Below are 25,509 nucleotides of genomic sequence, written 5' to 3' on the forward strand. Positions count from 1 at the left end.
AAATTAATATATTCTAAATGTCCCCTCACTCTACCCTCCAATATCTGTCCTAGGAGAATATAAGAATAAATATCTATAATCCCTGAGGAAGAAACATTCTATAACAATTCCTCTCCCTTCCCAATTAAGGTAGATGCCTGGAGTCTACAATGGGAAGTACATTAAGTTGAACTTATTTTTCTACTAAAGAAGGAAAATGTTAGGGAGAAGCGTCTATGAAAAATTTCTGACATCTTCCCAAAAGAAGAAGTGCTACAACATCCTGAGCCCTGGAGAATGTGTGTCCTGTAAGAAGACCTCTTTTATTGTCATGGCAAGGAGAAAGGGGTGAGTGAGGAACTCCAGAAAGACAGTTGCAATACTCCCTAAAGCTAGAAGTCATTGAAGCATTGCAAGGCCAGGAAAGGGGTAAGAGGAAGAGATGTACAAAGAAAATTTTCTGTGGTAAACTTTGAATAGTTAAAATATGATGAAAAGAGATCTAATATCCTTGGGTGGAGAGCTGCAAAACTGCAAAAAAGTTATGAAGAAGGTTGTAGTGAACCACTCCTAACTGTCCACTGAAGACAATTTCCAATGGCCATAAAGTCAAACTGTATATTCTAAAATATTTACATCTGAAAATAAGGATTTATAATTATGTGAAGCATATACATGAGCACCCAATCATATTCTTAAAGTATAACTTTCCCATTTGTTTGTAGAATGACTTGGCCTCCAAGATTTGCTTTTTACAGTGGTTGGCACATGAGAGCCTTTGTATACCATCCTGAGAATCCAGGGTTTTGGCCACGTAGGAATCTTACCATGATGCATAGTACTTTCTGAAAAAAGAAACTATCAGAACAAGTGAGTTCTTGATAGAGAGTTTTCCATAGAAACCTAATCATATATTTTTTTAATGACCAGAATGCAAAAACAATATTGAAACACTTGATATAGTCCATTTTCATTTATTGACAGTATCTCATTCTCTTCTAAATTCCTCCTTCCCTTTTGTGATCTCACTAACCTATGACAGTTCTAATACCTACTGAGTGGAAAATTGAGACAATTATTCAGATAATTTAGGCTAAAATAATAGCATACAGCATAGTTGACTGATTGTATTATTTTTTACAATATTGATTTTATTGATAATAATAAATAACTGAATAACTTTAATAACTGTTCACTTGATCTTGAAATTCACACACAAAGACAGCTTCCAGTGATTATCAAACAAAAGATGAAATTTTCAAGTCTTTTTTGGAGCATTCAATTTCTTTTTGTCCTATAACATGACAGTGAGGCTTTATTTTCATGGCCCTGTCAATCACTGCATTCAGAGGCAGGCTGAAATTTTTTCTTGAAGCTCTTGCCCTTTCTAGACAATGAGGAATTACTTGACCTGAGCCTGATCAATGTTGTATTAGAAGAGATATTTGTGAAAACTAATGATAACCTCAGGTATGCTTCAACATTTACATTTCCTACTAATACATCCTCCTCCTGAAAAAGCTGGATATGTGCATATTTAGATAATTTTTATTAGCTAATGAATTAGAATACAGTGAAAGTGAACACCTTCCAAATCACTAGTTTACATACTCAATTAAAACTCTGTAACCTTCATTTAATATGCAAAATAATGATCTTGCGATTTGGGGATTAGAGAACTTTTGTTAGGGAGCTAGAAAATGCTGATATCATGAGCTTCTTTTACAGATTTTGTGAATCATATATATGGAAACAGTTGTTCTATATGTTTTAAAGGTTTGAGACAGAGAAAGAGGGGCCCAGGCTTTGGGAAAAGTGACAATTTTTCAAATCTCCTCCACTTATATGTTAACTTTAGTCTCCAAAAAAAAAGAAAACACCAGAAAATGAGGTCCTGTCTCCTTGATCAGGAGATAAAAATTTCTCCAGGAGTTATAGATGGGGACATGTGTCAGAGATCACATTATAAGTTGGGGATAATGAACCCCTGTGTTTTGCCAGAACTTCTCACTTAAGAAGAAATGTGTCTGTACTTGTTCAAACCTTTCTTGGTATTGTTTAATGCTTTAATGTATATTCAGTGTATTTAAACACATGTTTTTAATTCCTCGTTGCTGTTCCATGAGTTAGGAAGGTTAGCTTACAAACTTCATTTTTAAGTGGAAATACTGAGTTCCCAGTGACCTGAGGGCTCAAGACTCTGTGTCCAAAGTCACACAGAGTAGAAATGGTAACTCTTGACTAGGCACTGCCTGAGTCTCCTTGGGCCTGCTGTCTGATGTCTTAACAAAATGCCAAAGTGTGACTCACTCCATGTAGTCACGTGTGGCATTATATGAAGGAAAGAAAAACAATGAGGCTGGAAGTGGGGAGGGCTTGCTTATTCTGTACTCACCATTTCAGAGTCAAGGGCACATCTCATATATTTTCTTTCTGAACTATGGTTATGGATATTGATGTGAAATGGTTTTGTGGTGGTGGTGGTTGTGTTTTTAAAGTCATGTTCCTTTGTGGCCTATAAAATATGCAGAAACATATATTTTTGATATATACAGATAATAATACAATTTACATGTGTCATGTTATCTTTATCCTTTTGATTACTTGACTGGATGAATTAGAAATTCAATAAACCAGATTAAGAAAAATTAATTGATCAAAATATATTTGTTTAGCACCTGGTTCTGTGTTACATAGTGTGCAAGATACAGAAAAATCTGAAATATGGTTCCAATCCTGGTACTGACCATATTTTATGAGGTGAGATATTCATGCATGAAACCAAGAACAAATGAAATTCTAAAATACTTTATTGACAGTAAGGATGAAGTGAGAAATCAGTATGATAAGAACCACTATCAGATAGAGGCTAAATGCAGGAGCCCTGGAGCTAGACTGTCCAGATTCAAACCCTAGTTCCACCAGTCACTAGCTCTGTGGCCTCACTTTTAGCCTCCCTTTACCTCAGTTTTCTTATGTGCCAAATAGAGATAATAATGTCAGCGATTAGAGCAACTGTGAAGATTAAATTAATTAAAATATATAATAGAGAAATCAAGATGGCAGAGGAGTTGGAAGACGTGGAGTTCATCTCCCTCTACAAATGCATCAAGAATACATCTACAGATGGAAAAATTTTCACAGAACAGCAGCTGAACAGTAGCAGAAAACCTCAGACACCAGAAAGGACAAAAAAGATCCCCACATAACCAGGTAGGATAAAAGAAAGAAGGGAAAAAGAAGAAGAGAAGAGGTGGGATGGGATCTGTGCACCTGGGAGGGGAGCTGAAGCAGAGGAGATGATCCCACATCTGGGGAAGCTCCCTCACTGACAGGGAAATCAGTTGAGACAGAAGGGGAGTATCAGAGAAGGGCTAAACAACTGGCCTTTGGCAGACAGAACAGAGTGAGACCTACACAGACAGTCCATGCCACAGTCCTGCACACCCCAGACTGGGACGTGTGTCCACTGGTGCACACGGGCTGAGAGCTGGAACGTGGGGATTGGAGAGCAAGCCCTGGGGAGGACAGCTGTTGGCTGTGAGGTGACAGCCTGAGGGGTTGAGAGGGAGGTAATCCACAATGAGGAATTCTTGTGGAGGAAACCCAGACTGCCATAGAAGAAAGGCACCACTGTTGAGTGATATGCAGGTGGTGGAGCTGTCATTGCAGACTCTCTCTCCCCACACGTTGGTCTCCTGTCCCACCAGGCATTAAGAAAAGCCCCTACCAGGGCTGACCTTCTTGTGCCTGCCACGAGGCACTAGGAGAAGCCTCCACCAGGGCTCACCTTCTCACACCAACCACCAGGTGATAGGAAAGGCTCCCACTAGGGCTGCATTGCTCACAGTTTTCCATGCACCTGTCACCACCAAGGCCCTAACGACCCCAGCAGCTGTGCCACCTCCACACCCTGCCCTCATGGGGACAGATTCAAGTGCTCCAGGGCAGCCTCGAGAGCACACTCCTGTGCGTGGCCCACACACAAAGGTGGGGTGAAAACCACAGCTGAGCACCAGAGGTGGGGCGACTAAGGAAGAGGAAAAAAAATCTTTCTGTGCACAGACGACAGATTAACGCCCCACGATTGGCTTGGTAAACCCTGCATCTATGGAATATCTGAATGGACAATGAGTATTCCCACAACTGAAACTGGTCTAGTTCTAGTAGCTATGGACTTTCAGGACTAGTACAAATGGGAATTGGGCCAGGTCAGAGTCTGAGCTGCCCCCACTGTTCCCACAGCAGGTACAGAGAACCTACATAGATGTATTAGAGGGCCTCCTGGGGAAATGGAGGTTGGCTGTGACTCTTAGTGGGAGCAAGAACACAGACAGCTGACACTCTAGGAGAATAATTATTACTATTTTTTAATGTGTTGTTTTGTTCTATTGTTGTGTTTTTTAAATTTGTTGTTAATTTTATTTTCATTTAGTTTTAAAAATTTTTTAATATATTTTTATTTGTTATATTTCTATTTCTACTTTACTTTTTTTTGTTCTATATTCTTCTTTGTTTTCTTTCTTTGTTCTAATTTGTTTTTATATTTTATTTTGTTCTATTTGTTCTTACCTTTTTTTTTTTGTCATTTTTCTATTGCTTTTTTGTGTGTGTGTGTGGGGTATGTGGGCCTCTCACTGCTGTGACCTCTCCTGCTGAGGAGCACAGGCTATGGATGCGCAGGCTCAGCGGCCATGGCTCACAGGCCCAACCACTCTGTGGCATGTGAGATCTTCCCGAACCGGGGCACAAACCCGCGTCCCCTGCATCGGCAGGTAGACTCTCAACCACTGCGCCACCAGGGAAGCCCTCTATTGCGTCTCTATGTTTGTTTTGTTTCCTTCATTTTTTCATTCAGTTTGCATTCTGCTTTTTTTAAAAAATTATTTTTCATTTTTGTAAATTTTGTTGTCAATTATTTGATTTCATTTGGGATTCTTTTGATTGGTGCTTCTCTTGTTTTTCGTTTTCTCTATTTTTGGTTTTTATTTTGTACATGAGTGTGCTTCCTTCTTGTTGTTGGTTTTTTGTTTTTGATTTTGTTTGGTTTTGCTTTTATCATATGTCTGGAGTTATGTATGTCCGTTTGTTTGTTTTTATTTTTTATTTTACTTTATTTTTTTAACATCTTTATTGGGGTATAATTGCTTTACAATGGTGTGTTAGTTTCTACTTTATAACAAAGTGAATCAGCTATACATATACATATGTTTCCATATCTCTTCCCTCTTGCGTCTCCCTCACTCCCACCCTCCTTATTCCACCCCTACAGGCGGTCACAAAGCACCAAGCTGATCTCTCTGTGCTATGTGGCTGCTTCCTACTAGCTATCTACCTTACATTTGGTAGTGTATATATGTCCATACCTCTCTCTCACTTTGTCACAGCTGACCCTTCCCCCTCCCCATATCCGCAAGTCCATTCTCTAGTAGGTCTCTGTTTTTATTCCTGTCTTACCCCTGGTTCTTCATGACATTTTTTTTTTAAATTCCATATATATGTGTTAGTATATGGTAATTGTCTTTCCCTTTGTGACTTACTTCACTCTGTATGACAGACTCTAGGTCTATCCACCTCATTACAAATAGCTCAATTTTGTTTCTTTATAAGGCTGAGTAATATTCCATTGTATATATGGGCTACATCTTCTTTATCCATTCAACCAATTATGGACACATAGGTTGTCTCCATCTCGAGGCTATTGTAAATACAGCTGCAATGAACATTGTGGTACATGACTCTTTTTGAATTATGGTTTTCTCAGGATATATGCTCAGGAGTGGGATTGCTGGGTCATATGGTAGTTCTATTTGTAGTTCTTTGAGGAATCTCCATACTGTTCTCCATAGTGCCTGTACCAATTCACATACCCACCAGCAGTGCAAGAGTGTTCCCTTTTCTCCACACCCTCTCCAGCATTTATTGTTTCTAGATTTTTTGTTGAGGGCCACTCTGACTGGTGTGAGATGATATCTCATTGTAGTTTTGATTTGCATTTCTCTAGTGATTAATGATGTTGAGCATTCTTTCATGTGTTTGTTGGCAGTCCGTATATCTTCTTTGGAGAAATGTCTATTTAGGTCTTCTGCCCATTTTTGGATTGGGTTGTTTGTTTTTTTTGTTATTGAGCTACATGAGCTGCTTCTAAATCTAGAAATTAATCCTTTGTCAGTTGCTTCATTGCCAAAAAGTTTCTCCCATTCTGAGGGTTGTCTTTTAGTCTTGTTTATGGTTTCCTTTGCTGTGCAAAAGCTTTGAAGTTTCATTATGTCCCATTTTTTTATTTTTGTTTTTATTTCCATTTCTCTAGGAGGTGGGTCAAAAAGGATCTTGCTGTGATTTATGTCATAGAGTGTTCTGCCTATGTTTTCCTCTAAGAGTTTGATAGTTTCTGGTCTTACATTTAGGTATTAAATCCATTTTGAGCTTATTTTTGTGTATGGTGTTAGGGAGTGATCTAATCTCATACTTTTACATGTACCTGTCCAGTTTTCCCAGCAGCACTTATTGAAGAAGCTGTCCTTCACTGTACATTCCTGCCTCCGTTATCAAATATAATGTGACCATATGTACGTGGGTTTAACTCTGGGATTTCTATCCTGTTCCATTGATCTTTCTGCTTTTGTGACAGTACCATACTGTCTTGATTACTGTAGCTTTGTAGTATAGTCTAAAGTCAGGGAGCCAGATTCCTCCAGCTCCGTCTTTGTTCTCAAGATTGCTTTGGCTATTCGGGGTCTTTTGTGTTTCCATACAAATTGTGAATTTTTTTTTCTTCTAGTTCTGTGAAAAATTCCAGTGGTAATTTGATAGGGATTGCATTGAATCTATAGATTGCTTTGGGTAGTAGAGTCATTTTCACAATGTTGATTCTTCCAATCCAAGAATATGGTATATCTCTCCATCTATTTGTATCATCTTTAATTTCTTTCATCAGTGTTTTATAATTTTCTGCATACAGGTCTTTTGTCTCCTTAGGTAGGTTTATTCCTAGATATTTTCTTCTTTTAGTTGCAGTGGTAAATGGGACGGTTTTCTTAATTTCATTTTCAGATTTTACATCATTATTGTAGAGGAATGCCAGAGATTTCTGTGCATTAATTTTGTATCCTGCTACTTTCCCAAATTCATTGATTAGCTCCAGTAGTTTTCTGGTGGTATCTTTAGGATTTTCTGTGTATAGTATCATGTCATCTGCAAACAGTGACAGCTTTACTTCTTCTTTTCCAATTTGGATTCCTTTTATTTTATTTTCTTCTCTGATTGCTGTGGCTAAAACTTCCAAAACTATGTTGAATAAGAGTGGTGACAGTGGGCAACATTGTCTTGTTCCTGATCTTAGTGGAAATGCTTTCAGTTTTTCACCATTGAGGATGATGTTGGCTGTGGGCTTGTCCTATATGGCCTTTATTATGTTGAGGAAAGTTCCCTCTATGCCTACTTTCTGCAGGGTTTTTTATCATAAATGGGTGTTGAAATTTGTAAAAAGCTTTCTCTGCATCTATTGAGATGATCATATGGTTTTTCTCCTTCAATTTGTTAATATGGTTTATCATGTTGATTGATTTGCATATATTGAAGAATCCTTGCATTTCTGGAATAAACCCTCCTTGATCATGGTGTATGATACTTTTAATGTGCTGTTGGATTCTGTTTGCTAGTATTTTGTTAAGGATTTTTGCATGTATGTTCACCAGTGATATTGGCCTGTAGTTTTCTTTCTTTGTGACATCCTTGTCTGGTTTTGGTATCAAAGTGATGGTGACCTCATAGAATGAATTTGGGAGTGTTCCCCCCTCTGATATAATTTAGAAGAATTTGAGAAGGATAGGTGTTAGCTCTTCTCTAAATGTTTGATAGAATTCGCCTGTGAAGCCATCTGGTCCTGGGCTTTTATTTGTTGGAAGATTTTTAAACACAATTTCAATTTCAGTGCTTGTGATTGGTCTGTTCATATTTTCTATTTCTTCCTGATTCAGTCTTGTCAGGTTTTGCATTTCTAAGAAGTTTTCTGTTTCTTCCAGGTTGTTCATTTTATTGCCATAGAGATGCTTGTAGTAATCTCTTATGGTCTTTTTTATTTCTGCAGTGTCAGTTGTTACTTCTCCTTTTTCATTTCTAATTTTATTGATTTGAATCTTCTCCCTTTTTTTCTTGATGAGTCTGGCTAATGGTTTATCTATTTTGTTTATCTTCCCAAAGAACCAACTTTTAGTTTTATTGATCTTGCTATCGTTACCTTCATTTCTTTATCATTTATTTCTGATCTGATTTTTATGATTTCTTTCCTTCTGCTAACTTTGGGGTTTTTTTGTTCTTCTTTCTCTAATTGCTTTAGATGCAAGGTTAAGTTGTTTACTCGAGATGTTTCCTGTTTCTTAAGGTGAGCTTGTATTGCTATAAACTTACCTCTCAGAACTGCTTTTGCTCCATCCCATAGGTTTTGGCTCATTGTGTCTCCATTGTCATTTGTTTCTAGGTATTTTTTTATTTCCTTTTTGATTTCTTCAGTGATCACTTCGTTATTAAGTAGTGTATTGTTTAGCCTCCATGTCTTTGTATTTTTTACAGAACTTTTCCTGTAATTGATATCTAGTCTCATAGCATTGTGGTCGGAAAAGATACTTGATACAATTTCAATTCTCTTAAATTTACCAAGGCTTGATTTGTGACCCAAGATATGATCTATCCTGGAGGATGTTCCATGAGCACTTGAGGAAAATGTGTATTCTGTTGTTTTTGGATGAAGTGTCCTATAAATATCAATTAAGTCCATCTTCTTTAATGTATCATTTAAAGCTTGTGTTTCCTTATTTATTTTCATTTTGGATGATCTGTCCATGGGTGAAAGTGGGGTGCTAAATTCTCCTACTATGAATGTGTTACTGTCGATTTTCCCTTTTATGGCTGTTAGTATTTGCCTTATGTATTGAGGTGCTCCTATGTTGGGTGCATAAATATTTACAATTGTTATATCTTCTTCTTGGATCGATCCCTTGATCATTATGTAGTGTCCTTCTTTGTCTCTTATAATAGTCTTTATTTTAAAGTCTATTTTGTCTGATATGAGAATTGTTACTCCACCTTTCTTTTGTTTTCAATTTGCATGGAATATCTTTTTCCATCCTCTTACTTTCAGTCTGTATGTGTCTCTAGGTCTGAAGTGGGTCTCATGTAGACAGCATATATATGGGTCTTGTTTTTGTATCCATTCATCCAATCTGTGTCTTTTGGTGGGAGGTTTTAGTCCATTTATATTTAAGGTAATTATCGATATGTATGTTCCTATTCCCATTTTCTAAATTGTTTTGGGTTAATTATTGTAGGTCTTTTCCTTCTCTTGTGTTTCTTGCTTAGAGAAGTTCCTTTAGCATTTGTTGTAAAGCTGATTTGGTGGTGCTGAACTTTCTCAGCCTTTCCTTGTCTGTAAAGTTTTTAATTTCTTCATTCAATCTCAATGAGATCCTTGCTGGGTAGAATAATCTTGGTTGCAGGATTTTCTCCTTCATCACTTTAAATATGTCCTGCCACCCCCTTCTGGCTTGCAGAGTTTCTGTTGAAAGTTCAGATGTTAACCTAATGGAGATTCCCCTCTGTGTTATTTGTTGTTTTTCCCTTGCTGCTTTTAATATACTTTCTTTGTATTTAGTTTTTGACAGTTTGATTAATATGTGTCTTGGAGCATTTCTCCTTGGCTTTATCCTGTGTGGGACTCTCTGTGCTTCCTGGACTTGATTAACTATTTCCTTTCCCATATTAGGGAAGTTTTCAATTATAATCTCTTCAAATATTTTCTCAGTCCCTTTCTTTTTCTCTTCTTCTTCTGGAAACCCTATAATTCGAATGTTGGTGCGTTTAATGTTGCCCCAGAGGTCTCTGAGACTGTCCTCAGTTCTTTTCATTCTTTTTTCTTTATTCTGCTCTGCAGTAGTTATTTCCACTATTTTATCTTCCAGGTCACTTATCCGTTCTTCTGCCTCAGTTATTCTGCTATTGATCCCATCTAGAGTACTTTTAATTTCATTTATTGTGTTGTTCATCATTGTTTGTTTCATCTTTATTTCTTCTAGGTCCTTGTTAAATGTTTCTTGCATTTTGTCCATTCTATTTCCAAGATTTTGGATCATCCTTACTATCATTATTTTGAATTCTTTTTCAGGTAGACTGCCTATTTCCCCTTCATTTGTTACGTCTGGTGCATTTTTATCTTGCTCCTTCATCTGCTGTGTGTTTTTCTGTCTTCTCATTTTGCTTATCTTACTGTGTTTGGGGTCTCTGTTTTGCAGGCTGCAGCTTCGTAGTTCCCGTTTTTTTGATGTCTGTCTCCAGTGGCTAAGATTTGTTCAGTGGGTTGTGTATGCTTTCTGGTGGAGGGGACTAGTGCCTGTGTTCTCGTGGATGAGGCTGGATCTTGTCTCTCTGTTGGGCAGATCCACATTTGGTGGTGTGTTTTGGGGTGTCTGTGGACCTATTATGATTTTAGGCAGCCTCTCTGCTAATGGGTGTGGTTGTGTTCCTGTTTTGCTAGTTGTTTGGCATAGGGTGTGCAGCACTGTAGCTTGCTGGTCGTTGAGTGAAGCTGAGTACTGGCGTTGAGATGGAGATCCCTGGGAGATTTTCACCATTTGATATTATGTGGAGCTGGAAAGTCTCCTTTTTACTAGTGTCCTGAAGTTTGCTCTCCCACCTCAGAGGCACAGCACTGACTCCTGGCTGCAGCACCAAGAGTCTTTCATCCACATGGCTCAGGATAAAAGGGAGAAAATGTAGAGAGAAAGAATTAGTACAAGTAGGTAGAAGGAAAGAAAGAAAGAAAGAAAGAAAGGGAGGAAGGAAGGAAGAAAGAAGGAAAGAAGAAAAGAAGGAAAAAAGAAAAGAAAGGAGGGAGGGAGGGAGAGATGGTGGGAGGAAGGAAGGAAGGAAGAAAGGTGGGAAGGAAGGAAAAATGAAAGAAAGAAAGAAGATAAAGTAAAATAAAATAAAGTAAAATATAATAAAGTTATTAAATTAAAAAAAATTATTAAGAAAAAAATTAAAAAAAAAAAGAAAACGGATGAATAGAATCCTAGCACAAATGGTTGAAGCAAAGCTATACAGACAAAATCTCATACAGAAGCATACACATACGCACTCACCAAAAGAGGAAAAAGGGAAAAAATCATAAATCTTGCTCTCACAGTACACTTCCTCAATTTGCGATAATCCATTGTCTATTCATGTATTCCACCGATGCAGGGTACATCAAGTTGATTGTGGAGATTTAATCCACTGCTTCTGAGGCTGCTGGGAGAGATTTCCCTTTCTCTTCTTTGTTCTCAAATCTCCCAGGGCCTCAGCTTTGGATTTGGCCCACCTCTGCGTGTAGGTCGCTGGAGGGCATCTGTTTTTCCCTCAGGACGAGGTTAAAGGAGCCGCTGATTCGGGGGCTCTGGCTCACTCAGGCCAGGGGGAGGGAGGGGCACGGAGTGTAGGGCGAGTCTGCTGTGTCAGAGGCTGGCGTGACGTTGTACCAGCCTAAGGCTCGCCGTGCATTCTCCCGGGGAAGTTGTCCCTGGATCCTGGGAACCTGGCAGTGGCAGGCTGCACAGGCTCCCCAGAAGGGAGGTGTAGATAGTGACCTGTGTTCGCACACAGACCCCTTGGTGGCAGCAGCAGCAGCCTTAGCGTCTCCTGCCCGTCTCTGGGAGCCACGCTTGCCGGTCTCTGGAGCTCCTTTAAGCAGCGCTCTTAATAACCTCTCCTCGTGTCCCAGGAAACAAAGAGGGAAGAAAAAGTCTCTTGCCTCTTCGGCAGCTCCAGACCTTTTCCCAGACTCCCTCCCGGCTATCCATGGTACACTAACCCCTTCAGGCTGTGTTCACACCCCCAACTTCAGTCCTCTCCCTGTGCTCCGACCAAAGCCCGAGCCTCAGCTTGCAGCCTCACCTGCCCCAGCGGCTGAGCAGACAAGTCTCTCAGGCTGGTGAGTCTTGGTCAGCACCGATCCTCTGTGTGGGAATCTCCCCACTTTGCCCTCTGCACCCCTGTTTCTGCGCTCTCCTCCGCGGCTCTGAAACTCCCCCACTACGCCAATGGCAGTCTCTGTCCACGAAGGGGCTTCCTAGTGTGTGGAAACCTTTCCTCCTTCACAGTTCCCTCCCACTGGTGCAGGTCCCATCCCTATTCTTTTGTCTCTGTTCTTTCTTTTTTTCTTTTGTCCTACCCAGGTACGTGGGGAGTTTCTTTCTTTTTGGGAGGTCTGAGGTCTTCTTCTGCCAGCATTCAGTAGGTTTTCTGTAGGAGTTGTTCCATGTGTAGATGTATTTCTGTTGTATCTGTTGGGAGGAAGGTGGTCTGTGCATCTTACTTTTCCACCATCTTCCCCTCGTCTGGATCTGTTTGTTTGTTTTAATTGTGGCTATTGCTGTTTGCTTGTTTTTGTCTTTGCTATTTGTCTTGGGTTTCGTTTGTCTATTTTTATCATTTGTTTCCTTCCAGCTACCTCCCCTTTTTTTTTTCATTTCTTTATTTTTCCCTTTTTTGCTGAGCCATGTGGCTTGCAACATCTTGGTGACCAGGCCAGGGGTCAGACCCAAACCTCTGGGGTGGGGGTGTCAAGTCTGGGACACTGGAATGCAAGAGAATTCTCAGCCCCAGGTAATATTAATCAGCAAGAGGTCTCCCAAAGATCTCCATCTCAACTCCAAGACCTGGCTCCACTCAACAGTCTGCAGGCTCGAGTGCTGAATGCTCAACCCCAAACAACAATCAAGACAGGAACACAAAGCCATCTAACAGCAGATAGGGTGCCTAAAGTCGTACTAAGCCCACAGACACCCCAAAACAGACCCCTTGACATGACCCTGTCCACTTTAGGGACAAGACACAGCTCCACACACCAAAGGTCAGGTATGAGTCTCTCCCACTGGAAAGCCTGCACAAGACACTGGACCAATCTCACCCACTGGGTGCAGACACTAGAATCAAGAGGAATTATGACCCTTCAGCCTGTGGAAAAGAGACCTTAAACACACTTATTTAGACAAAATGAGAAGACAGAGAAATATGTTGCAGACAAAGGAGCAAGGGAAAAACACACGAGGCCAAATAAATGAAGAAGAAATAGGAAATCTACCTGAAAAGTAATTAAGACTTATGATAGTAAAGATGATCCAAAATCTCTGAAATAGAATGGAGAAATACAAGACATGTTTAACAAGAAGCTAGAAGAACTAAAGAACAAGCAAACAGTGATGAACACAAAATAACTGAAATTAAAAATACACCAGCAGGCATTGATAGCAGAATAACTGAAGCAGAAAAACGAATAAGTGAGCTGGAAGATAGAATGGTGGAAATAACTGGAATGGAACAGAATAAAGAAAAAAAGAATGAAAAGAATTGAGGACAACCTCAGACAACATTAAATGCAGCAACATTTGAATTATAGGGGTTCCAGAAGAAGAAGAGAAAGAGAAAGGGCTTGAGAAAATATTTGAAGAGATTATAGTTGAAAATTTCTCTAACATAGGAAAAGAAATAACCACTCATGTCCAGGAAGTGCAGAGAGTTCCATATAGCAAACCCACAGAGAAACACGCTGAGACACATATTAATCAAACTAACATAAATATATGTTATATATTTGAAAATGAAGCAACTGACAAAGGATTAATCTCCAAAATATACAAACAGCTCCTGTAACTACATATCAAAAAAAAAAAAGCCCTATAAAAAATGTCTAAATAGACATTTCTCCAAGGAAGACATACCAATGGCCAAGAAACACATGAAAATATGCTCAACATCACTAATTATTATAGAAATGCAAATCAGAGCTACAATGAGATATCACCTCACACTGTTCAAAATGGCTATCATCACAAAATCTACAAACAGTAAATTATGGAGAGGGTGTGGAGAAAAGGGAACCCTTTTACACTGTTGATGGGAATGTAAATTGATACAGCCACTATGGAGAACAGTATGGAGGTTCCTCAAAAAACTAAAAATAGAACTATCATGTGACCCAGCAATCCCACTTCTGTGCATATCCCAGAGAAAACCATAATTCAAAAAGACACATGCACCCCAGTGTTCATCACAGCACTATTTACAATAGCCAGGACATGGAAACAAACTAAATGTCTATCAACAGAGGAATGTATAAAGAAGATTTGGTACATATATACAAAGGAACACTACTCAGCCATAAAAAGGAACAGAAATGGCTCATTTGTAGAGACATGGAGAGACCTAGAGACTGTCATATAGAGTGAAGTCAGAAAGAGAAAAACAAATATCCTATATTAACACATATATGTGGGATCTGAAAAAATTGGTATAGATGATCTTATTTACAAAGCAGAATTAGAGTCACAGTCATAGAGAACAAACGTATGGATACCAAGGGGGAAAGGGGAAGTGGGATGAATTGGGAGATTGGGATTGACATATATACACTAGTGATACTATGTATAAAATAGACAACTAATGAGAACCTACTGTATAGCATAGGAACTCTACTAAATGCTCTGTGGTAACCTAAATGGGAAGGAAATACAAAAAAGAGAGGATATGTGTATATGTATAGCTGATTCACTTTGCTGTACAGTAGAATCTAACACAACATTGTAAAGCAACTGTACTCCAATAAAAATTTTTTAAAAATAAAAAAAATGAATAAAATATAAAATATTCTCAAATAGTGTGTGCCTAATACTTGTTGGCATTTATTATGGTCTTGGGCAATCCTAGAGGTTTTATGCAGGAGACAGGTCTTGTAATAAATCGTACATAACAAAGGAATTTGAATGGAAGAGGGACTGGATTCTCAGGTTAGCAATGTGAATATATAACTGTAGTGGGAATGTAAGTAGCTAGCTCATGGGTTAGTGAGAAAACCAGGTAATCTGGAACAGAAGCAGGTAGAGGGAAAATAGTGCTACTCAGGTAGGGAGGTGTGGAAGAACTGGCTAAGAGATGATTTCATGAAGAGCTAGTCTGAGCTGGAATGTGTGGTTATTAACCAAAAACTTCCTGAAAACTGGAGCAGAAACTTTACTCTATCACTACTTCCCAGGTTCTCATTGGATTCAAGGTCATTTGCTTACAAAGATAAGGCTGGCTGCATGACCTCTTTTATAAGTGTAGACTTAGTTGCAAGTTATCTGGGAGGAATGATTCAGGAGTGATTAATCAATTTTAAATTCTAGGAATTAATATTTTTATCTATAACTTCTCTGGACAATATTACAATGAATGAATAATGAATGAATGAATGAATGAATAAATTAAATCACCAGTCCATTGGATGTTATCTCCATGCAGAAGGTTATGCTGACACACAGAACCTCAGTGTTAGCCTTTAGAGAGAGATTATATTATATTCCAAAGTAAATGATTCTAACTTGTTTCTAATTCCTAAAGTCTTTCTGAGAGACACTAGCTAATTGCATATACAGCAAACTAGATCACAAATATATTGATTTATTTACATTATTATATTATATTATACTATATTATAAACATACATTGTATTTGATAAATTTTACAGAGTAGGCTTGAAAGTGGTGTACATCAGTGATTGTCAGTGACAGTTAATAAAGAGCTTGCATCATAATATAAATCTAAACATTCCTTCCTTAATCAAAATTTTTGTGTTATGAAAATGTACTTCTGGTCTCAACTCTTACATGCAAAATACTTGGACTTCATCACTCCCATCTTCAAAACAAGTAAAAGTTTGAACAATCTGAAAATGAACAACTTTTCTTGGGCCTATAAAAGAACTGACATTGCAGAGCAAAATGATACTCCAAAACCTGGAGAGGAAGGTGAATCTAGAGAATCACAGCTAAGATTTGCATACCTGGAATGGAAGCCACTGGAGCCATAAACTGATAGGAATATTTAAGTGGTAATTTTGACAAATTGGTGGAAGCTGAGGGTAAACTAGTGTGAATGAGAAACTCCTGGGGCCACATTCTTGTGGGGACTACCATATTTTTATGGGTTTACCTCCAGGAAGTATCCCTCATGGCTCTAGGTAAGTGGGGATAGAGTAGTTGTGGTGGTGTGAATAATCATTGTGAAATAGAGCATTCTCCATAACAATGGCCTACTTTCCCAGGGAAAAGACTTTGCCTGAGCCTTAGGGAAGTGTGGAGAGTGGCTTTTATCAGAATCTAGCCCCTCTAGCTTTCCTGCCTCAGCAAAGGGGGGAAATAAAAACTAAACAACTGGATAAATATTTATGAAGGTCACAGACCACATACACAGTCACACTAAAAAAACTGAGATTAGTCATTATATTATAGAACACTCCTCTTCTCCCATTATACACTTACCATCATGCCAACAAGTCTCCAGTAAAACACAAGTGGATTCAAGCTGAAAAGGTACAGGGAACATACTGCGTCTGAGAAGGAGTGCTTAGAAAAGCTCAAGTCAGGAAAAACATAAGCAAGGAGACTAGAAACTTTGGAGCCTCTGACACTTACAGGTACAAAAAGAATTAAAGGCCCAACTTTTGCCCAAATTCACATAAATGCTAATAGTAAAAGGCCTATTTGTCTCTGTTCTTATACCTAAGACAGCATGTCTGGCTTTCAACCAAGATTAGAAGTCTTGGCAAAAGGCAAGAAAACACTATCTAAAGACATTCAGCAAACATCAAATCCAGACTCAAATGTGAAAGAGGTGTTGAAATTTTCAGGCAGAGAGTTTAAAATAACTACTATCAATATGTTAACGTCCTAATGGGAAAAAAAAAAGAAAAGAAAAGAAAAGAAAACATGCAAGGACAGATGAGTATGGTAAGCAGAGAGATAGAAATTCTAAGAAAGAATCAAAAGGAAGTGTTAGAAATCAATAACATTAGTATATCGGAAGATGTCTTTGACACTCATCAGTAGACTGGACACACCAAAAGAAAGAATCAGTGAGCTTGAAGATTGGTCAGTAGAAACTTCCAAAAACTTAAATGCAAAGAGAAATGAGTGTGGGAAAAAAAAAGAGTAGAGCATCAAAGAACGTGGGACAGTTTCAAAAGCATGTTCATATATACCAGAATTGAGATAGGAGGGAAGGGGGCAGGGCACAACCTTAGAAGAATAACATAGCTGTTGAGAATACAACAAAAACTGGTTGGAAGCTATTAGTTCCAACATGGTGGAAGATTAGGCTTCCAGTAGATCTTGAGCCTCATACATGCTCATTTACTACTTTAGCATGCTAAATGACACAACCACAGGTGCCATGACAGTTCTGAGACTGACAATAAATGGCCAAAAATTAGTCAATGATCCAATTCCTGGAAATCCCTGCCCCTTCCCCAAAATAGTTGGAGTAATCCTCCCACTCATTAGCTTATGAAATTACCCAGCCCATAAAAACTAACCACCTTGGAATTCAGGGCTCCTCTCGCCTTATGAGATGGACCACATTCTGTCTATGGAATGTGTATCTCTTTCCATAAAGAGAGATCTTTCCATAAAGAGAGATCTCTTTCCATAAACCTGCTTTCACTTTACTATGGTCCACTCTTGAATTCTTTCTTGTGTGAAGCCAGGGACCTTCACTTAGCAAACCGACTTAGGAACTTGCCAGAGACCTGGGACATGACCCTCCTCTTGCACCCTATTTTCCTGCTCCATCTTTACAAAGGAAGAGGAAGAAGGTGGTCTTCTCTCCCTCCCTACTTTTCCTTTGATTATAAAAATGTAGTCCACTTAGTTCTCACGGCTGACCCCTCTTGCCTGCCCAGTTGTATCCTTCACAATCATTCTATATTAATAAATCTACTTCTTACCTATCACTTTGCCTCTCAGTGAATCCCTTCTGCATGGAGACATAAAGAACGTGAGCTTCATTAATTCCTGAAATGAGTTGTGTGGTTTCAGTTGGAAGATTGTGGGTTTGACTCCCATCTGAGGCGTGACTGGCTTTGAGTTCCATCTGAGGTGTGGTTTCAGAATGAGAAGAAATAGAGAACTTAGCAGAAGAAATATGTGAAGTGATGATGGCTTAAAAATTTCTAAAATTGATTACAAAAAACAGATCCAAGAAGTTCAGAGAACACTAGGCAGGATAAATATCAAAACACTGCATGTAGTCATAACACATTCAAACAGCAGAATATAACAGAAAGAAAGACTTGAAAGATGCCAAAGTGTGGGGGAAAATCATCAATAGAGAACAAAGGATAAGAATAACTTTATGCTTCTCATTAGAATCATATAAACAAAGAGAATAGAGTGAAATATAGAGTGGAATATTTAAAATCTTAAAAGAAAGAAACAACCAACTTAGAATTTTATATCCAATTAAATCATCCTTCAAAAGTAAAAGAAATATAAGATTTCTCAGATAAATAAAAAATGAAGAAATTCATTGGTAGCTAATCTGCCCTGCAAAAAATATTAAAATAATTTCTTCAAGGAGAAGGAAAATGATAGTTTAGAAACTTGTATCTGAAGAAAGAAAGAAAGAAAGAAGAAAGAAAGAAAGAAAGAAAGAAAGAAAGAGGGAGGGAGGAAGGAAGGGAGGAAGGAAGGAAGGAAGAAATAATGTAAAATAAAAATATTTTTTATTCTTAATTGATCTGAAAGATAACTGTTTTTTTTAAAGTAATACAATGGGTGATTATAGCATATGAATAAGTGAAATGAACAACTACAATTTATTAAGGATGGGAGATGCAAATTGGGAATGCTCTCTTTAAGGTACCTATACTCCATGTGAAGTGATACAGTATTATTTGAAGGTGAAATTAGATTAGTTAAAATATATATTGGCAACTCTAGGATAACTACTAAAAAACAAAGAGGTATACCAATAAACAAAAAAAAGAAGCAAAATTGATATGCTAAGAGAGGAGAGAAGTAGAATAATACAAAATGATAAAATAAAACTAGAAAAGGCAGAAAGAGAGGGAGAAAACAAAGAATAAATGCAACAAATAGAAAACGATTATATACATCATAAATATTAATCAAAATATACAAATAATCACATAAGTGTGAAATGTCTAAATATACCAATTAAGAAATAAGATCCAAGGACTTCCCTGGAAGTCCAGTAGTTAAGACCCCATGCTTCCAGTGCAGGGGGTATGGGTTTGATCACTGGTCAGGGAACTAGGATCCCACATGCCATGTCATGAGCCACCCCAAAAAATTGACCAATAAAAATCACATGATCACATTAAAAAAAAATAAGATCCAAGCATATGTTATCTACAAAGAACCCACTTTAAGTACACAGACACAAGTCAAAAGTAAAGGGATAAAGATATACCATGCTAACACTAATCAAAATAAAGCTTGAATGATCATATTGTTTTCAAACCAGGAGACTTCTGAGATAGGAAAGTTATCAGGAAAAAAGGGATAGTTTACATAATCATGAAGGAGTTAATTTTTCAAGAAGACATATTAGTCCTAAATGTGTATGCACCTAAAAATACTGCCAAAATGTATGACGCAAAAACTGGCAGAAATGAAAGGACAAATAGACAAAGACACTATTATAATTGCAGACTTCACTCCTCCTCTTTTAGTAAGATATATAAAGTAATAAATTAATGACATTAAAAATAATAATAAAATTAATTTAATTTTTTAAAAAAATTCTAACTCGAAGTATAAAATAAATATCTTTAAGTCCACAGTGATATGAATAAATAATTGAATGAATGTGGGAGAAGAGACAAATCTCCCTTACAAAGAATTCAAAATTCTGTAGATATTCTGCCCTCAAGATTGTAGAACACAACTAGCCACTCCTTAAGTGTGGGCATTCCATAGTATCTTCTCAAAGAGTACAGTATGGAAAGGGAGGGGAAAGAGTAACTTTCCAGTGGTGAAACCTCACAAATGCTATCTCAACTAAGTGATTAATGTCAACATTAACAGAGATGTCATGTTGATAGTATGTATTTTTTTTCATCCTACTGGGTGTGAAGTGGTGTCTCACTGTGGTTTTGATTTGCATTTCCTAATGACTAATGATGTTGACTCCAATTGACTCTTTTTTAAAAAATTTATTTATTTATTTATTTATTTTTGGCTGCACTGGGTCTTCTTTGCTGCACACAGGCTTTTCTCTAGTTGCAGCGAGCGGGGGCAACTCTTTGCTGTGGTGTGCGGGCTTCTCATTGCGGTGGCTTCTCTTGTTGCAGAGCACTGGCTCTAAGCACACGGGCTTTCAGTAGTTGTGGCATGAGGGCTCAGTGGTTTTGTCTCATGGGTCCTAGAGCATTCAGGCTTCAGTAGTTGTGGCACACGGGTTTAGTTGCTCCATGACATGTGGGATCTTCCTGAACAAGGGCTCGAACCCGTGTACCCTGCATTGGCAGGTGGACCCTTAACCACTGCACCACCAGAGAAGTCCTCCCATTGACTCTTGAACCCATGCCAATCAGATGGTCACTCCCACAGCTCCACAGATATTGCTCTTATCAAGTTCACCAAGGATATCCATGTTCCTAAAACCAATGGTCAATTCTCAGGCCTCCTGTTTCATGAGTCAGGAGTATCTGAGACAGTTGATTAGTCTCTCCTCTTTGAAATGCTTTCTTCATTTTGTCTTTCAAAATGCCATAATTGCCTTGCTTTCCCCCTCAGTTTTTTTTTTTTCCCACGGTTTTTCTTAATGTTGTTGACTGTTTTAACTTTGGAGAAACCTCTTCTTTTCCACTTCTCTTTTCCATCTATACTCATTTTCTCTGTGCATGAATACCTCATCCATGCTCCAAGCCTGGAGATGGGACTCTGAAACTTACATCTTCACATCTGACCTTGTCCCTAATTCCAGATTTGTATGCACAATTGCCTCCAAGACACTTCCTCTTGGATACCTAGTAACTAGACCAAACTCCCAATCTGTCCTCCCCTTGCTCCTCCTTAAACCCCATGAAACCTGCTCCTCAAATGGTCTCCCTTATCTCAGTAAACAGAACTCCATTTTTCCAAGTGCTCAGGACCAAAAATGCTAGAACTGCACTGTCCATGTAACCATAACCATATGCAACTATTTAAGTATTTTTTAATTAATTAATTCATTCTTTGATTATCTCAATCAGTCACAACAACATTTAACAAATTCCTATTGAATTCCACACATTTTGCCAGGTTTACAAATACAGAAACTTTAAGAGGCAGAGCCTGCCTTCCAGGAGTTCTAAGTCAAATAAAACAAAGAGAATGTGAACCATAATTAATCATATTCAGACACATGCCTCTATGACTTCTGTTGTCACAGGGGGAGATGATTTAGATTTAAATTATTAAAGCTATAAAAGATTATAAATTCAGTTCCTCAGTTGCACTGGCCACATTTCATGAGCTTCGTCTTGGCCATATGTGGCTTGTGACTAAATAGTGCAGGTCTACATAATTTCCATTAATGCAGAAGGTTCTACTGGACATTGACGCTGTCCTGACCATTGACCCTTGACCATTTTATTTCTCTCATACCCAACATTCTGCTCCATCAGCAAATCCCATAAGTTCTACCTTCATGAAAGATTTAGAACGACTGCTCCTCACCTTCACTGCCATTGCTTTATCTCCAAGCTGCCTCTCTTTCCTCAATTAAAGTTGCTATCTCATGCCTGGATTACTGCAGCACCTAACAGTGATCCTTGATTCCACCCTTGCCCCCTACAGTTTGTTATCCATGCAGGAGCTCTGTAAATCAAATCAAATCATGACCTTCCTTGGCTCAAAACCCACCTACGATCTCACAGAGAAAAATCTAGACCTTACAGTGGCCAAGGTCTTGCATGAACTGGTCCTCTCTGTTCTCTCTGACCTCACTGCAGATAGTTTGGAAGAGTACTGGTCATGTATTTTGTAGAAAGTCCCTCCATTTAGATTTTTATGAAGTTTTTCCTATGATTAGACAGGGGTTGTGTGTTATGGGGAGGAAGATCTATTTTCATCACATCATATCAAGAGTACCTACTATCTGAGGGCTTGATCTTAGACTTCTGACTCTCTTTAATGTTTAGGTCATTATCTTTTATTTAATGAATGGCTCTATTTTACATCCATACTTTTCAGAGGGTTTTTCCTTCATAGAAGTTGATAATTTATAGATATGGTATTTTCCCCATTTTGCTAATGAGCAATATAAACAAGATATTTTTTTTCAAAATTTATTTTTTTGTATACTATAAGCTTTCATGTTTCTTACAGAGTCTTTCCAGAAATCCTACAGTCATTTACAGAAGGAAACTCCCTGGAACTCCAAACTATGCTCACAAACACTGAATGCATATGGCATCAGTCACTTTACATCACTTCCTGCTTGAGCTGGAAATCTCAGGATAAATGACAGTTCTGCACTCACATCCTCTTCCCAGGATCAGTCTGAGTGGTTCAGATATGATGTGGAGGAGCTTTTAGACATCTCACTGCTCAGAGTCTGAAAGGCCAAGTTTGATGGGGCTTGTCCATGGCTAAAGAGACCATAATGTGACAATAAGAGTTCTGTATCTTTGTAATGGTTTCCCAGACTTCTACCCTTGAAGCTGTTTTCCTTCCCCACTCTCTCAGGGGGTAGTTTATGCATCCCTCGGGTGTGGATAGTAAGCCTCAAAGGCATGATGATAGGAGGGGCTTGATGAAGTCCAATTCACTGATGAGCAGTTTCCTGCTGTTGGGAATTGCATTTATGTGAACAACTCTTTTTTGCCCTTGATGTGAAGAACTAAAATGGTGAAATCCTATCTTCTTCACAGATTGGATTCCATTTTCTTCTTTTCCATTATTATGAGTAAAGAAAAGGAGAGTGGGAGTGATGTTTTCTTCTAACTTTTCCTTTAGAAGAACATATTAAAATATAAATATTTTAAAATTTATCTCCTGTATAAATGGAGCCACTAATGTCTACCTAGATTCTAGATACCCTCTTCTCACCATTTCCTTTCAGTTCCAGGCAAGTTCTCATTTAGAATTTAGTGTGTGTGTATGTGTGTATGTGGAAGGCATAAATGTGTATGGGCATCTGTGTGTAACTCTGTGTGTGTGTGTTGAGGGATACTGAGTAATGTTGTTTCCCTTCTTTTGCCTAGGAATAATTGGTGTCAGCTTATGGGGGGAGAGTTTTTTTGTGTGTGCTATTTTTCAGAAGTAGATATTTGAAATGATTGTATTCAGATTGCTGACTTTCCCTACCAACCCTCTGCAAAAAAAAAAAAAAAAAACTCATGCAACAATGCTCTGTATTTTAATTACTTGTTTTTCCCTCTTGAAGTGTGTTATTTTTAAGGTCATCAATTTACAGCAGGAATATTCCTTGAAAACATTGGGATAAAATGGAAAGCTGTGTCTAAATTTAGGTCCATGTAACTTGATTATATCACAAAATAAAAGCAAAGAGCTGAACAATGATGAATATAAAATTGTCCTCCAGGGCACTAGGCATCATGAGGGATTAACAGAAGTCCCCTTCCTACGATATGCGGTAAATGAAAGAGACAGAATATGATTCAGTGATAAACAAAAATAGCAGAGTGAGCAAGACAATGAGAAAGAGTTGTGCATGTACAGCAGATCATAAGGTCAGAGAATTTTAAGTGCTAACAGATTTACTCCTGCATATTCCATCAGTGGGATAAGCTTTGTCCTTTCAGTCTCAGTGACACTTTGAAGGTCTTTGCATTCATTAAATTTTTATATACTGCATTTTTTTACTCCTTTTATTTTATTTTCAACACACTATAAAGGAAGAAGTTTATTGATACATTGCCCAATAAATACAAATCTGTTGCAACAAAATGTATACATTTTATTAGCATTTGTGTTAGTTCAAAAAATCAATTCATCCATAGACGTTCACTTCCAGTGTTAAACAAATGATATATATTAAAGGGAAAGCTCCCTTTTTACAAGAGAAAAATTGTTAGAAAAATGACTAAATTTCAAAATGAGAAATTGATTATGATCAATTTCTATTTCAAAATCACCAGGTTAAAAAAAAAGAAAAACCACCAGGTAAAATTCCAATGCCTAGTGATGTATTTTAGGAACAAGCCAAGGTTGGTCATTAAGACATAGAAACATTAAACTAATATTTACAAATGGAGTTAACCATGTTTAATTCCAAGGAAATGAGTTCTGTGATCAGGACAAAGCCCATTCTGACTCTGTAAACAGATATTAACATTGCCCTTGTCAGAGCCCCCTTACATTCTGGAAGAAAAGTAAACAACTCCAGGGGTAATGAGGACTCCAAATGTGTCATTCCTCAAAAGTGAAAGGCAGTCCTCCCACTTTCCTTTGAGACATTTCTTTCCCAATTTGGGGATTTTTCAATTACTGTTTTGGATGGCACACATGATCTGCTTGCATGTATGCCAAATACCTCTCCTGGGTTTCTGCAAGAGTAGTTAATCTACCTAACAGCATTTTGATTAGACAAAAAGATCATCTGATCCTATCTGGGGACAAGAAAGTGGTATGAACAAAGGCTCTGCTTATGTCTCTTTTTCTAAATGATTTCCTAATTTGTAGAAGGATCCTTGATAGCATAGTCTCTGCTAAGGAGCGCTCTGCTGTGACTCTCTACTCTTCCAGGTTAAAGGCATACAAATCTTTCTGCAGTCCATTTGCCACTGTCTTCTGAATACCTTAAAAAATGGTATTAAAGTTCAGGAAAAGTAAATTTTGACTGTACATAGTTAAATAAGTAGGGTTTATAGCAGAAAAAAAAGATTAAGAATAAATTCTGGCTTAATAGGGCTATTAGTAAAGAAAAGTCTATAATTTTTTCTCTAGGAGTTATTATAACTCTGAACAAGGGAGCCAAAAAGCTGCTGGAAAGGATTATAGCTTTCATCACTTAAAGGTATTAGTTACAAATTGGATTAGCTCTCTTTATCAGTTTTGGATTGAAAAATACCCTTGTAATGTCATAGCCCTCCATAATGAAGTGCCCTGTTAATACCTATCAGTGGCTTGTCAGAAATAAATCTTTGAAGAGTGAAAAATGATAGTAGCCATATTTCCCAAACTAAATATAATGAATCAAACTCTGAAAAAATGCAAATTCTATTTTCAAATTTACCTAAAAATGAATGTGTGTTATTAATGGCTTCAATTTGTTCAGTCCTCTCTGTGTCCTTCTATACAGACTCTGGGCTTGGCCATATGACTTGCTTTCCACCAACTTCCACCAACAGGATGGAAACAGAGACTTGACAAACACTTTTTCATTGGGTTTTCTCTCTTACTTTCTATTGGAACCCTGCTACCAGGTGAGGGAGACTATGAAAATCTGCTGAGGCTGTATGGTGGGAGTAGAGATGCTTCGTTAGCAGTCAGCCAGCCCTAAACCAACACAGCAGCTGTCAACAGACTCATGAGTGAGCCCAGATAAGATCAGCCAAGTCTATTCTAGGGCCACAGGGTGGCCCATCTGAACCAAGCATGCATTGCTGACAGGCAAAATGTGGGAAAAATAAGTTGTTCTAAATTTGGGAACAATTTGTTACATAAAAAAAACTAGCTGATACATTACCATTTAAGAATGTTCCTAAAATAT

The sequence above is a fragment of the Delphinapterus leucas genome, chromosome 14, assembly GCF_059928025.1.
Source record: "Delphinapterus leucas isolate spDelLeu-1000000601 "Yukka" chromosome 14, BTC_Dleu_Yukka2, whole genome shotgun sequence".
Taxonomy (NCBI): Eukaryota; Metazoa; Chordata; class Mammalia; order Artiodactyla; family Monodontidae; genus Delphinapterus; species Delphinapterus leucas.